This window comes from Athalia rosae, chromosome 4 (assembly GCF_917208135.1).
Source record: "Athalia rosae chromosome 4, iyAthRosa1.1, whole genome shotgun sequence".
Lineage (NCBI taxonomy): Eukaryota > Metazoa > Arthropoda > Insecta > Hymenoptera > Athaliidae > Athalia > Athalia rosae.
Genome location: NC_064029.1, coordinates 14,331,370 through 14,345,610, shown reverse-complemented (window position 1 = coordinate 14,345,610; position 14,241 = coordinate 14,331,370). Strand labels below are relative to the sequence as shown.

The 14,241-nt window shown below is 37.3% G+C and overlaps 1 protein-coding gene across 5 annotated transcripts in view; it reads right to left on the bottom strand.

The window, feature by feature from the left end:
* Positions 1–858: 858 nt before the first annotated feature.
* The window catches only part of LOC105694061 (venom acid phosphatase Acph-1-like), a 76,052-nt gene continuing 62,669 nt past the window's right edge, over positions 859–14,241 (bottom strand). For 2 of the 5 annotated variants that reach the window (XR_007278192.1, XR_007278193.1), the window contains 3 exons: positions 11,458–11,611; positions 1,688–1,806; positions 859–888 (listed from right to left, as the gene is read on the bottom strand). The gene's annotated coding sequence lies outside the window, so the exon portion shown is untranslated. The remainder of the gene's footprint in view (positions 889–1,687; positions 1,807–11,457; positions 11,612–14,241) is intronic. The other 3 variants (XR_007278188.1, XR_007278189.1, XR_007278191.1) reach the window with 2 other exon arrangements.

Here is a 14,241-nt window from a genome sequence, read left to right as displayed (position 1 = left end):
TTATTAATGCACTTTAACGATATATTCAATTTGATATATTATAACATCACATTGGCAGTAATATATTAACATATAATATAATATATTGACATAGAATATAATATTGATGATAATTTATTCTTATATTACACGTCATTGTTAATTCACTTTTCGTATGTTTTAGGTATCCGAAGGTGCTGCCGCCGTAGCTGCTGTTTGACCGGACTCCCCCTGTTCATCAGGGGGAGTCCACCGTCCCCTGGGACTTGCGCGGCCTCCCACCGCCCCCGGGGTCCCAGGGGACCCGGTCCCCGAGGACATGTCTTCGGGGATGCGGTATCCCCGCTGGAGGGGATGCCATATCTCGAGGGACATGTCCTCGGGAACTGGTCTTCGGGGACACGTGTCCCCCCAGGGACACGTCCCCGGGGATGCGGTATCCCCGCTGGAGGGGATGCCGGGTCCTTGGGGGCGTGGCCTTGGGGGAATACGAGTCCTCGAAAATCCCGGGAAAAGGAGGTCCCAAGCGGTCACTCGTTTTCTTGATTTCTCTAGAGAAACGAAAAACAAAGTGTCCGCTTGGGACCTCCTTTTCCCGGGATTTTCGAGGACTCGTATTCCCCCAAGGCCACGCCCCCAAGGACCCGGCATCCCCTCCAGCGGGGATACCGCATCCCCGGGGACGTGTCCCTGGGGGGACACGTGTCCCCGAAGACCAGTTCCCGAGGACATGTCCCTCGGGATATGGCATCCCCTCCAGCGGGGATACCGCATCCCCGAAGACATGTCCTCGGGGACCGGGTCCCCTGGGACCCCGGGGGCGGTGGGAGGCCGCGCAGTCCCAGGGGACGGTGGACTCCCCCTGATGAACAGGGGGAGTCCGGTCAATGATGTTGGAAGAACTGCGACCTGTAACACAAATAACAAATAAATAATTAGTTAACGCAATACATGACTTAATGTATGACCTATCATGTCACCTAATGTATAACTTATTTTATGACTCAATATATAAGTATATAAGACATTTGAATTATAATAAATTGTACCAAGTTATGTGATAATATCTGGCGATCTGATTTTATGAGAAGGATTTTGAAAATCTTTTTCAAGGGGGTGCAATTCATATCAGATGCAAAATTCAAGTCATGATGTATCAATCACTTATATTTATATTATTTTTGTATCCATGAATAAGATCAATAAATTTTTCCGTATCTCATTAATAGAAGAAATTGAGTGAATCATTGAAAAACCATCCCGCAAATCCCGAGGAATTTTTCAGGTGCTGCATTGAGTGCATTTGCATTACGTTCTCTCGCCGAGATCATAATAGAGAACGTTATCAAATTACAATGGAAAACAGCCGCTCGAGCGATTTGAGGAATGCTACGTTGACGGCCCAAAAATATCAAAAAATTTTTTTGTATAGATAGTTGATTGGAAATAATAGCTGTATCTAATTTGTATTAGTTAAATATATCAATTGATCATCTCAAAATACTAGAAAATAAAATGAAACGCGTATGATTCAATTGAAGAGTCATCTCTCGGAATTTCAAAGGATTGTTAAGAACCCGGGCGAGTATATTTATAACGACTGATTTCAGTATGATGAGTCGGGAGCGCGTGATCAAAATGGAAATGAAAAGTTGGCGCAAGCGATTTAAACAATATTTTACTAAATTGTGTACGAAGGCTTGCTCACCGTTTCCTCTCGCCATCGTCGCTCTGAGGAAACTGCGTCGCTACTGAGTCGCTCCTGATGTCGCCGCTTCTGTCGCTGAAGCTGAACTGCCGTTGTATCCAAATTCCAAGACGGAAAATCTACGACATACATGTACTCTGTTAACCATATACCAAATTACACGTCCCCGATCGAATGTTTCGTAATTGGCTGCAATGGACATACCCATTAATTCGTAATTTAATTTATTATTAAATACTTTGGGGTAATTCAATGAATAGATGAATAAAGAAATAAATGAATTAATTGATGAATTAATGAATAAATGAATAAATGAATAAATGAATAAATGAATGAATGAATGAATGAATGAATGAATGAATGAATGAATGAATGAATGAATGAATGAATGAATGAATGAATGAATGAATGAATGAATGAATGAATGAATGAATGAATGAATGAATGAATGAATGAATGAATGAATGAATGAATGAATGAATGAATGAATGAATGAATGAATGAATGAATGAATGAATGAATGAATGAATGAATGAATGAATGAATGAATGAATGAATGAATGAATGAATGAATGAATGAATGAATGAATGAATGAATGAATGAATGAATGAATGAATGAATGAATGAATGAATGAATGAATGAATGAATGAATGAATGAATGAATGAATGAATGAATGAATGAATGAATGAATGAATGAAGGAATGAATGAATGAATGAATGAATGAATGAATGAATGAATGAATGAATGAATGAATGAATGAATGAATGAATGAATGAATGAATGAATGAATGAATGAATGAATGAATGAATGAATGAATGAATGAATGAATGAATGAATGAATGAATGAATGGATGAATGAATGAATGAATGAATGAATGAATGAATGAATGAATGAATGAATGAATGAATGAATAAATAATGAAATTAATGAATGAATAAATACTTCATAAATACTGGTGAATAATTGAATAGTTTGAAATACTATTCATCATAATGAATTGTTTGATTACTGAGAGGATCTGCAATGATAGACACGACGATTGCTCTGTGTTAAGAGTATATGTATAGGCATCAGGTGTAAATTCATAATTCGAAGATTGAATATATAGTTGACTTACTAGATGCATGAATGGATGAATGGATAAACGAATGAATGAATAAATAATCAATGAATAAATGAATGAATAAATAAAAAAATGAATGAAAAGACAAATGAATGAATTGTTGAATTAATGAATGAATGCTTTATGAATACTGATAAATAATTGAATAGTTTGGAATACTATTCATCATAATGAATTGCTTGATTACTGAAAGAGTCTGCAATGATAGACGCGACGATTGCATCACGTGAAAGTCTATAATTCGATGGATGAATGAATAGTTGACTTCCTGAATAAATGAATCGATGAATAAATGAATAAATTAATAAATAAACGAACACAGAAATTGATGAATGAGGAAATAAATAAATAAATAAATTATCACATGAATTTAGGTATTTCCAGATCGCGACCGGAGAAACTTCGACAACTGATGAACTATGGCTCAGCACTAACTGCGTACTAAAACTCACCGCAATGTATTTATTTCCTATTCTCCCACCTCGCTGCTTTTTTTTTTTTTGCTTCTTCAAGGATGTACGCGCTACCATCGATGTCGCTCCTGACAACGTGTGACGACGCTTCGGCTGCTACGGCTATACTGCCGTTGCTTCGGAAGAAGAGGATCTACGTACGTGACGCTCTGACGATCGAATACCGAATTGCAATGGGGTTTCCTTGCGACAGGGGTTGCGTGTGACGATAAGGGACAATCATTCCGTGATGTTATTTAAACGTTGAAATGAGCAACAAACAGGGAAACGACGTTCAAGTTTAGCGAGTGATAAAGCCAGTCCAAATATCTTCAATTTTGAACATCTTAGATCGATGAATTGGCGATATTATGTTCAATTCAGGATAACGAATTATTTGGATAAATTTCTACAACTCGAAATCCCGAAAAGACGTTCGGATTTGCGGCACAAAATATAGTCTCTGATGTTTGAGGACCCCTAAATATGCCAAAGTCCCAAGAATGATAAGCGAAGACTATAGTCTTTGGTGTTTTTTGACTCCGAAATCTTCCGAAATCCCTCGAAAAATGAGCAAAGACTATAGTCGTTGGTGTTTTTTGACTCTGAAATCTTCCAAAATCCCTCAAGAAAAGAGCAAAGACTATAGTCTTTGGTGTTTTTTGACTCTGAAATCTTCCGAAATCCCTCAAGAAAAGAGCAAAGACTATAGTTGTTGATGTTTTTTGACTCTGAAATCATTTAGAATCCTTCGAGAAATGAGCAAAGACTCTAGTCTTTGGTGTTTGTCGACTGCGAAATCTCCCGAAATCCCTCAAAAAATGAGCAAAGACTCTAGTCTTTGGTGTTTTTTGACTCCGAAATCTCTTAAAATCCCTCGAAAAATGAGCAAAGACTATAGTCTTTGGTGTTTTTCGACTGCGAAATCTTTCAAAAACCCTCGAAAAATGAGCAAAGAATATAGTCTTCGGTGTTTTCTGACTTCGAAATCTTTGAAAATCTCTCGAAAAATAAGCAAAGACTATAGTCTTTGGTGTTTTTCGACTGCAAAATCTCTCGAAAACCCTCGAAAAATGAGCAGTCCATAGTCATTGGTATTTTTTGACTCCGAAATCTCACGAAATCCCTCGAAAAATGAGCAAAGACTGGAGTCTTTGGTGTTTCTTGACTCCGGAATCTTCTCAAATCCCTCGAAAAATGAGCAAAGACTGGAGTCTTCGGTGTTTTTCGACTGCGAAATCTTCCAAAAACCCTGGGAAATGAGCGAAGACTATAATCTTTGGTGTTTTTCAAATGCGAAATCTTCCAAAAACCCTCGAAAAATGAGCAAAGACTATAATCTTTGGTGTTTTTCGACTTCGAAATCTTTCAAAAACCCTTCGAGAAATGAGCAAAGACTATAGTCTTTGGTGTTTTTCGAATGCGAAATCTTCCAAAATCCCTCGAAAAATGAGCAAAGACTATAGTCTTTGGTGTTTTTCGACTGCGAAAACTTCCAAAAACCCTCGAGAAATGAGCAAAGACTATAATCTTTGGTGTTTTTCGACTGCGAAAACTTCCAAAAACCCTCGAGAAAAGAGCAAAGACTATAGTCTTTGGTGTTTTTTGACTCTGAAATCTTCCGAAATCCCTCAAGAAAAGAGCAAAGACTATAGTTTTTGATGTTTTTTGACTCTGAAATCATTTAGAATCCTTCGAAAAATGAGCAAAGACTCTAGTCTTTGGTGTTTGTCGACTGCGAAATCTCCCGAAATCCCTGAAAAAATGAGCAAAGACTCTAGTCTTTGGTGTTTTTTGACTCCGAAATCTCTTAAAATCCCTCACGAAATGAGCAAAGACTATAGTCTTTGGTGTTTTTTGACTGCGAAATCTTCCAAAAACCCTCGAGGAATGAGCAAAGACTATAATCTTTGGTGTTTTTCGAATGCGAAATCTTCCAAAAACCCTCAAGAAATGAGCAAAGACTATAATCTTTGGTGTTTTTCGGATGCGAAATCTTTCAAAATCCCTCAAAAAATAAGCGAAGACTATAGTCTTTGGTGTTTTTCGACTGCGAAATCTTCCAAAAACCCTCAAAGAATGAGCAAAGACAATAGTCTTTGGTGTTTGTCGACTGCGGAATCTTCCAAAAACCCTCGAGAAATGAGCAAAGACTATAATCTTTGGTGTTTTTCGAATGCGAAATCTTCCAAAAACCCTCACAAAATGAGCAAAGACTACAGTCTTTGGTGTTTTTCGATTGTGAAATCTTTCGAAAACCCTCGAAAAATAAGCAAAGACTATAGTCTTTGGTGTTTTTCGACTGCGAAATCTTTCAAAAACCCTCGAAAAATGAGCAAAGACAATAGTCTTTGGTGTGTCGACTGCGGAATCTTCCAAAATCCCTCACAAAATGAGCAAAGACTATAGTCTTTGGTGTTTTTCGACTGCGAAATCTTCCAAAACCCCTCGAGAAATGAGCAAAGACTGTAATCTTTGGTGTTTTTCGAATGCGAAATCTTCCAAAAACCCTCGAAAAATGAGCAAAGACTATAGTCTTTGGTGTTTTTCGACTGCGAAATCTTTCGAAAACCCTCGAGAAATAAGCAAAGACTTGATCTTTGGTGTTTTTCGAATGCGAAATCTTCCAGAATCCCTCAAAAAATAAGCAAAGACTATAGTCTTTGGTGTTTTTCGACTGCGAAATCTTCCGAAAACCCTCGAGAAATAAGCAAAGACTATAGTCTTTGGTGTTTTTCGACTGCGAAATCTTCGAAAATCCCTCGAAAAATAAGCAAAGACTATAGTCTTCGGTGTTTTTTGACTGCGAAATCTTCCAAAATCTCTTACAAAATGAGCAAAGACTATAGTCTTTGGTGTTTTTCGACTGCGAAATCTTCCGAAAACCCTCGAGAAATGAGCAAAGACTATAGTCTTTGGTGTTTTTCGACAGCGAAATCTTCCAAAAAACCTCGAGAAATGAGCAAAGACTATAATCTTTGGTGTTTTTCGAATGCGAAATCTTCCAAAATCCCTCGAAAAATAAACAAAGACTATAGTCTTTAGTGTTTTTCGACTGCGAAATCTTCCAAAAACCCTCGAAGAATGAGCAAAGACAATAGTCTTTGGTGTTCGTCGACTGCGGAATCTTCCAAAATCCCTCACAAAATGAGCAAAGACTATAGTCTTTGGTGTTTTTCGACTGCGAAATCTTCCAAAAACCCTCGAGAAATGAGCAAAGACTATAATCTTTGGTGTTTTTCGGATGCGAAATCTTTCAAAAACCCTCGAGAAATGAGCAAAGACTATAATCTTTGGTGTTTTTCGAATGCGAAATCTTGCAAAAACCCTTGAGAAATGAGCAAAGACTATAATCTTTGGTGTTTTTCGAATGCGAAATCTTCCAAAATCCCTCGAAAACTAAGCAAAGACTATAGTCTTTGGTGTTTTTCGACTGCGAAATCTTCCAAAAACCCTCGAAGAATGAGCAAAGACCATAGTCTTTGGTGTTTTTCGACTGCGAAATCTTCCAAAAACCCTCGAAGAATGAGCAAAGACAATAGTCTTTGGTGTTCGTCGACTGCGGAATCTTCCAAAATCCCTCACAAAATGAGCAAAGACTATAGTCTTAGGTGTTTTTCGACTGCGAAATCTTCCAAAATCCCTCGAAAAATAAGCAAAGACTATAGTCTTAGGTGTTTTTCGACTGCGAAAGCTTCTAAAAACCCTCGAGAAATGAGCAAAGACTATAATCTTTGGTGTTTTTCGAATGCGAATTCTTCGAAAATCCCTCGAAAAATAAGCAAAGACCATAGTCTTTGGTGTTTTTCGACTGCGAAATCTTCCAAAAACCCTCGAAGAATGAGCAAAGACCATAGTCTTTGGTGTTTTTCGACTGCGAAATCTTCCAAAAACCCTCGAAGAATGAGCAAAGACAATAGTCTTTGGTGTTCGTCGACTGCGGAATCTCCCAAAATCCCTCACAAAATGAGCAAAGACTATGATCTTTGGTGTTTTTTGATTGCGAAATCTTCCAAAAACCCTTGAGAAATAAGCAAAGACTATAATCTTTGGTGTTTTTCGAATGCGAAATCTTCCAAAATCCCTCGGAAAATAAGCAAAGACTATAGTCTTTGGTGTTTTTCGACTGCGAAATCTTCCAAAAACCCTCGAGAAATGAGCAAAGACTATAATCTTTGGTGTTTTTCGAATGCGAAATCTTGCAAAAACCCTTGAGAAATGAGCAGAGACTATAATCTTTGGTGTTTTTCGAATGCGAAATCTTCCAAAATCCCTCGAAGAATAAACAAAGACTATAGTCTTTGGTGTTTTTCGACTGCGAAATCTTCCAAAAACCCTCGAAGAATGAGCAAAGACAATAGTCTTTGGTGTTCGTCGAATGCGGAATCTTCCAAAATCCCTCACAAAATGAGCAAAGACTATAGTCTTTGGTGTTTTTCGACTGCGAAATCTTCCAAAAACCCTCGAGAAATGAGCAAAGACTATAATCTTTGGTGTTTTTCGAATGCGAAATCTTGCAAAAACCCTTGAAAAATGAGCAAAGACTATAATCTCTGGTGTTTTTCGAATGCGAAATCTTCCAAAATCCCTCGAAAAATAAGCAAAGACTATAGTCTTTGGTGTTTTTCGACTGCGAAATCTTCCAAAAACCCTCGAAGAATGAGCAAAGACTATAGTCTTTGGTGTTTTTCGACTGCGAAATCTTCCAAAAACCTTCGAAGAATGAGCAAAGACAATAGTCTTTGGTGTTCGTCGACTGCGGAATCTTCCAAAATCCCTCACAAAATGAGCAAAGACTATAGTCTTAGGTGTTTTTCGACTGCGAAATCTTTCAAAAACCCTCGAAAAATAAGCAAAGACTATAGTCTTCGGTGTTTTTCGACTGCGAAATCTTCCAAAAACCCTCGAAAAAAAGGCAAAGACTATAGTCTTTGGTGTTTTTCGACAGCGGAATCTTTCAAAAACCCTCGAAAAATAAGCAAAGACTATAGTCTTTGGTGTTCTCCGACTGCGAAATCTTCCAAAAACCCTCGAGAAATGAGCAAAGACTATAATCTTTGGTGTTTTCCGAATTCGAAATCTTCCAAAATCCCTCGAGAAAAAAGCAAAGACTATAGTCTTTGGTGTTTTCCGAATTCGAAATCTTCCAAAATCCCTCGAAAAAGAAGCAAAGACTATAGTCTTTGGTGTTTTTCGACTGCGAAATCTTCCAAAAACCCTCGAGAAATGAGCAAAGACTGTAGTCTTTGGTGTTTTTCGAATGCGAAATCTTCCAAAATCCCTCGAAGAATAAGCAAAGACTATAGTCTTTGGTATTTTTCGACTGCGTAATCTTCCGAAAACCCTCGAAAAATAAGCAAAGACTATAGTCTTTGGTAGTTTTCGACTGCGAAATCTCCCAAAAACCCTCGAAAAATAAGCAAAGACTATAGTCTTTGGTGTGTTTCAACTGCGAAATCTTCCAAAAACCCTCGAAAAATGAGCAAAGACAATAGTCTTTGGTGTTTGTCGACTGCGGAATCTTCCAAAATCTCTCACAAAATGAGCAAAGACTATAGTCTTTGGTGTTTTTCGACTGCGATATCTTCCAAAAACCCTCGAGAAATGAGCAAAGACTATAATCTTTGGTGTTTTTCGAATGCGAAATCTTCCAAAAACCCTTGAGAAATGAGCAAAGACTATAATCTTTGGTGTTTTTCGAATGCGAAATCTTCCAAAATCCCTCGAAAAATAAGCAAAGACTATAGTCTTTGGTGTTTTTCGACTGCGAAATCTTCCAAAAACCCTCGAAGAATGAGCAAAGACAATAGTCTTTGGTGTTCGTCGACTGCGGAATCTTCCAAAATCCCTTACAAAATGAGCAAAGACTATAGTCTTTGGTGTTTTTCGACTGCGGAATCTTCCAAAAACCCTCGAGAAATGAGCAAAGACTATAATCTTTGGTGTTTTTCGAATGCGAAATCTTCCAAAAACCCTTGAGAAATGAGCAAAGACTATAATCTTTGGTGTTTTTCGAATGCGAAATCTTCCAAAATCCCTCGAAAAATAAGCAAAGACTATAGTCTTTGGTGTTTTTCGACTGCGAAATCTTCCAAAAACCCTCGAAAAATAAGCAAAGACTATAGTCATTCGTGTTTCTTGTCTCCGAAATTTTCGGAAATCCCTTAAAAAATGAGCAAAGACTATAGTCTTTGGTGTTTTTCGACTGCGAAATCTTCCAAAATCCCTCAAAAAATGAGCAGAGACTATTGTGTTTGGTGTTTTCGCATCTTGAATTCCGCCAAGATCACTCGCAGAATCAGCAAAGACTATAGTTTTTGGTGTTTTATCACCTCTGATTCTGCCAAAATCACTCGAAAAATAAGCACAGACTTTAGCCTCTGGTGTTTTCGCACCTATCATTCTGCCAAAATCACTCAAAAAATAAGCAAAGTATTTGTCTTCATTACACTTCTTATTGTGCCACAATCGTTCGAAAAATGAGCAGACCATAGTCTTCGGTGTTCTTATACTCTTGCATTCCAAGTAATTACCCGGAAAAATGTCAAAGCTTGTTCAATCAATAACTCATTGTCTTTCCTCATTGGCGTGTCCGATGCATTATATTATGGGGTGCATGAATTCACCAATTTCATTGGGTGATACTGGGTGGTCTGATTCTATGAGGCAAATTCCGAAAATCTTCTTTCAGGCGGTGCAATTCATGTACTAAGACTCTGAATATTGGATCATACCAGGGACTTCCGAAAGGGATATGTTTAATGAAACATACTCCTGTCAAAGAAGAATTGTACGTCTCACGTGTTGTAGATCCATTTCGACTGGGGGAGAACGGAGGGATTTCGATCGTCGAGAAGTGTTGGTGATATTCTGTTCCGACTTCCATCTGATCACCACAGCGAAAACGACGACGCGAAGTTTTCAAACAGTATTGGAGTTGACGCCCCGAAGCGGAGATCAAGCGGTGCTCGTTTCGAATTTATTTCGTATTTTACAATGAAAAAATAAATCGCGTGAATCATTCAAGGACCATATCATCAATTCCTGAGGGATATTTACGAACCAAATAACTCTATTTATGAAATTAGTCGAGCTGTCGCCAGTTTATCGATCTAAAAAGTGGAAAATCAAGAATATCTCGATAGGATTTCTTTCTAACTGCATTCAATCGACATATTCATTACGTTAAAATACATAGGGATAGTGTCCTGAAATTAATCTAGCAAATACTCTATTTTTCACCCCCCAACATTGGTAAGCCTATAGCCTCAGATTTCGTGCCACAATTAAATACTCCAACCACTGGTAAAACATACAATTATTCATCGCGAAATATACATTCAATAAATCAATTGGCTTCATGCAATCACAGAATTCAACAGTTCGACCTAATTCCCGGAGAGTTCATATTTTCCGAATGATCCTTATACATGGAAATAAATCTCTTACGCTTATACATATATTAATATGAACATCTTGTTGTTAGACATTATATGGTTGCCATGCTTCCCCATATTCTTTGGAAGAATGTAGGATGTATTAAGTTAGTAAATTATTCAAGGCCAAGACGAATGGGTTAATAAGCTGTAGGTTTAAGCCTGGTTAGCTATTCGTTCGCACGCATAGAGTTCATTTCATACACAACTATATATTCCTCGCGAAAGCACAGATGAATGATCGTAAATGTAAATCAGAAGGGATTACGTGGTTTAAGACCATGTGCTGGTACCTGGTGGTACACTGTGCATTATAAAATTGACTGACAAATGTACATACTTATTAGTAGGGCCGATATAATAATTGTATAAATAGTTTGAAACACAACGCAAGTGTTTTTAAATTTCCTGTCCATTTTTCACAAGTCAACGCAATTGTGCAGAACAATCCATTGAGAAGAATTTGACAAGAATTGAATGAAAAAATGATCATTTTTTCATGGTGAGGGATGAAAAAAAATATTTATACTTTCCCATCCTACCTACATTCAGAAGAATACGAAGTAAGTTGGTTGAAATGTTATGAAAATCTCTGCACAGAATGAGTTCTTATATTTGCACGAGAGCGATCGAGAACTAAATTTTGCCGAAGACTCCTGACTCGCTTATAAGCTGTAAATCTATGTCGCTAAATGACGATCCCGTCTGTCAACTACAGCTATATCTAAAATGACCATCAAGTATTTTTCTTACCTTTGTCTGTTCGTGAGCTTCGATGACCGACTGAGGATTTTCGCACAACGATGATGCCAGCAGCTGATCATCTATGAGGAAAATAAGCTTGGATTCTTCTTTTTCTGCGAATTGATATGTTTTCCCTGCTGCTTTCGATGGTTGTCAATGATTTCTGGAAGAAAAGAGAAAAAACTTTCGTCATGAATACCTAACTCCACACGAATATATTCGTACAAGTCTTCTGCGTTTCAGTGTACGATCTGTCTTTGTCAGGGATGTATAAAAATCGATTTCAGATAACACAGATAAATTTTTCAACAGAAGACAATAACGTTGATAGTTTAATGCGAGGTTCAAACCGTGCGTTTGAGGGTAGTAAAAAAATCATATTTCTGTACTGTATAGGTATAATAAAAGTTGGAAGCTCCGAACTGCAGGAAGCGTATACTAATAGGTCTTAGAGGATCAAGTGAAAACAATAACGCTTAGTTGCCCGATCGTTGTAGAATAAAGGCAGTAAACTCTAACCGCCTAACCCTGCAACTCTCCGGCCTTTTGTCGATGGTGGAAAAAACATCTTTGGTAAAAAAGTAAAAAATGGAAGAAAAAGATGAAAAAGAAACAAGATAGATAAAAAACTGTTCGATGATAATAATAGCGAGTGTAAGCTACGAGTATACGTGTAGATATACGTGTGTGATATGAAATAGTTGTAGGAAAAAGTTGTTGAGTTCTATACGAAGTTGGGCTACCATGGGCGTGTTAAACAATTATCTCTATACGGTCTTCACGGGTTGCTGACCATTTCACCGTCTGCAAGGGTAACTTTCCGCCAGCCATCCCCCTTTCAACTCTCGAGAGATTTAAGAATGGGACTCTCTCCCGAAGGAATCCTGTACCGTTTTCCTTCCCTTACCCCATCGCTAACCGATAACTAACCGGTATACTATGTATCGCTTATAAACCGTGAAAATTATTTTTATCAAGTTTTTCAAAGTAAACTTTCATCTTGAAATGGAGTGAAAAAATTTGTTACGATCTCGTGCAAGCTTATGAAAAATCCGAAAAATATTTATCAAATGAAAAATAAAATGCATATATCCTTCGTCATGAGGTTCAGAACTTTGCCTAGTTGATGAAAGAAAAAATTTCATAATTGTTATCGAATTCTCCAACTTATGTGTGAATCGCTTAATTTTACATTATACGTATCAGTCGGCTTTACACGTACTTCACTGTATAATCTGAGCTATATTTGCAACTGGGTACACTCGTACTACAGCGCAGAGTTTCTAATTTACATGAAAGAGCGTCATGTATAAGGTTACCAAAGGTTCTTCGTATCGTCAACCTCTTTTTACTACGATCTGCACCCTCCCCTGGTACGTTAACCTCCCTTTTCCTGTTTTTTTCCCACCCTTATCCTGTCTATCTCGGTGGTCGTTATTATGCAGAAATACTCACTTTCCTTTACCACTTTCTTGCGGGAAAATGTCTTTTTATTCTTGTTAGCTTTTTTCACCCTTCCCAATCTTATCCGTCATCATCTGATTTTCAATTTCGTTCAAAGAATAAAATCCGAAGTCTCAATTAACGAAAAAGTTTATCACTAATCGAAAGAATTATTGGGCCAAAAATTATGTAACAGCTTTCATTAGTTATTGGGTATTCGCTTGTATAATTCTATTAGTTATGTCCGCACTCTCCGAGAATTAAAATCAGACTGAAACTTGAACTGAGTTGAACTTGAATTTTGATTACACGAGCCCTTTTTTTTCATCCAGAAGTATTCAAATCTGCTCAAAGCAACAGTGTGCGTAGTCTCAATTATGTATCGGTATTGTCTCGAAATCCAAATTATTCTTCTTGCAATTATGCAGAAGAAATTGAATAAATAAATTATCTAATATCCGTTAAATTATATTGGACAAAAAAAAAAAAAAATTAAAACAACAAACAAAATCAAGAAACTTGTCACGGTTTTTATTTACTTGTGAATAAGGATAGCTGTGAAGTTTTTAGAATCTTGAAGAAAAGTTTACCTTCAGAATGAAGTTTAAAATCTTTGTACGATGTTCCTTGATATTACAAGCGTGAAGTGCGAATATAATATACTTGGTAAGACGCGGTAGTTTGCGCGGTATGTACTACAGTTATTACTATTATAAAGTGCACTGAACTTCAGGGCACAATTGTCACAAGTCACGTTACCACGCAACGTGAATCCTGGATGAATTTGTGGAGGATATTAGAAATACAGCGGAAAATTTAAATACCGACACTTGAAACGAATTAAAAAGTTCACGTGTTTTTACTATTCTCTGCAACAATATTTTTCTACGAGTTTTCACTGAATTTTCAGACAACTAAAAAATTCTGGGCTAGTTTTTAGATATTTTGATTCTCCGAGTGTACCGAGGCTAGAACAGTCAAGTTTATTAGGGTTTATTCGGTGCCTTGAAATAATTTCACTGCCAGCTGCCAGCTAGTTCTGAAACTAGTTTCCCGTTACTTCGACTAATAAACGTATATAATACTATATGTATATAGTGCTAATCGTATATATCAGGAAACCAAGTTTGGTCGTACGTTTCAATTTATATTATACAATATATAACTTCTAACAGCTGTTGGCTGGTACATAACTATGAGCGAAATTTCTCATAATTCTTAAAAACGCGCTTCCTCACTTATTATATTTATTATAAAAATAAATTTACTGCGTAAGTAAACGACGATATTTTTCTTGCAATTTTATTGCACCGATGAACGCGTTGTGCATTCGTCGAAATTTGCAAAAAT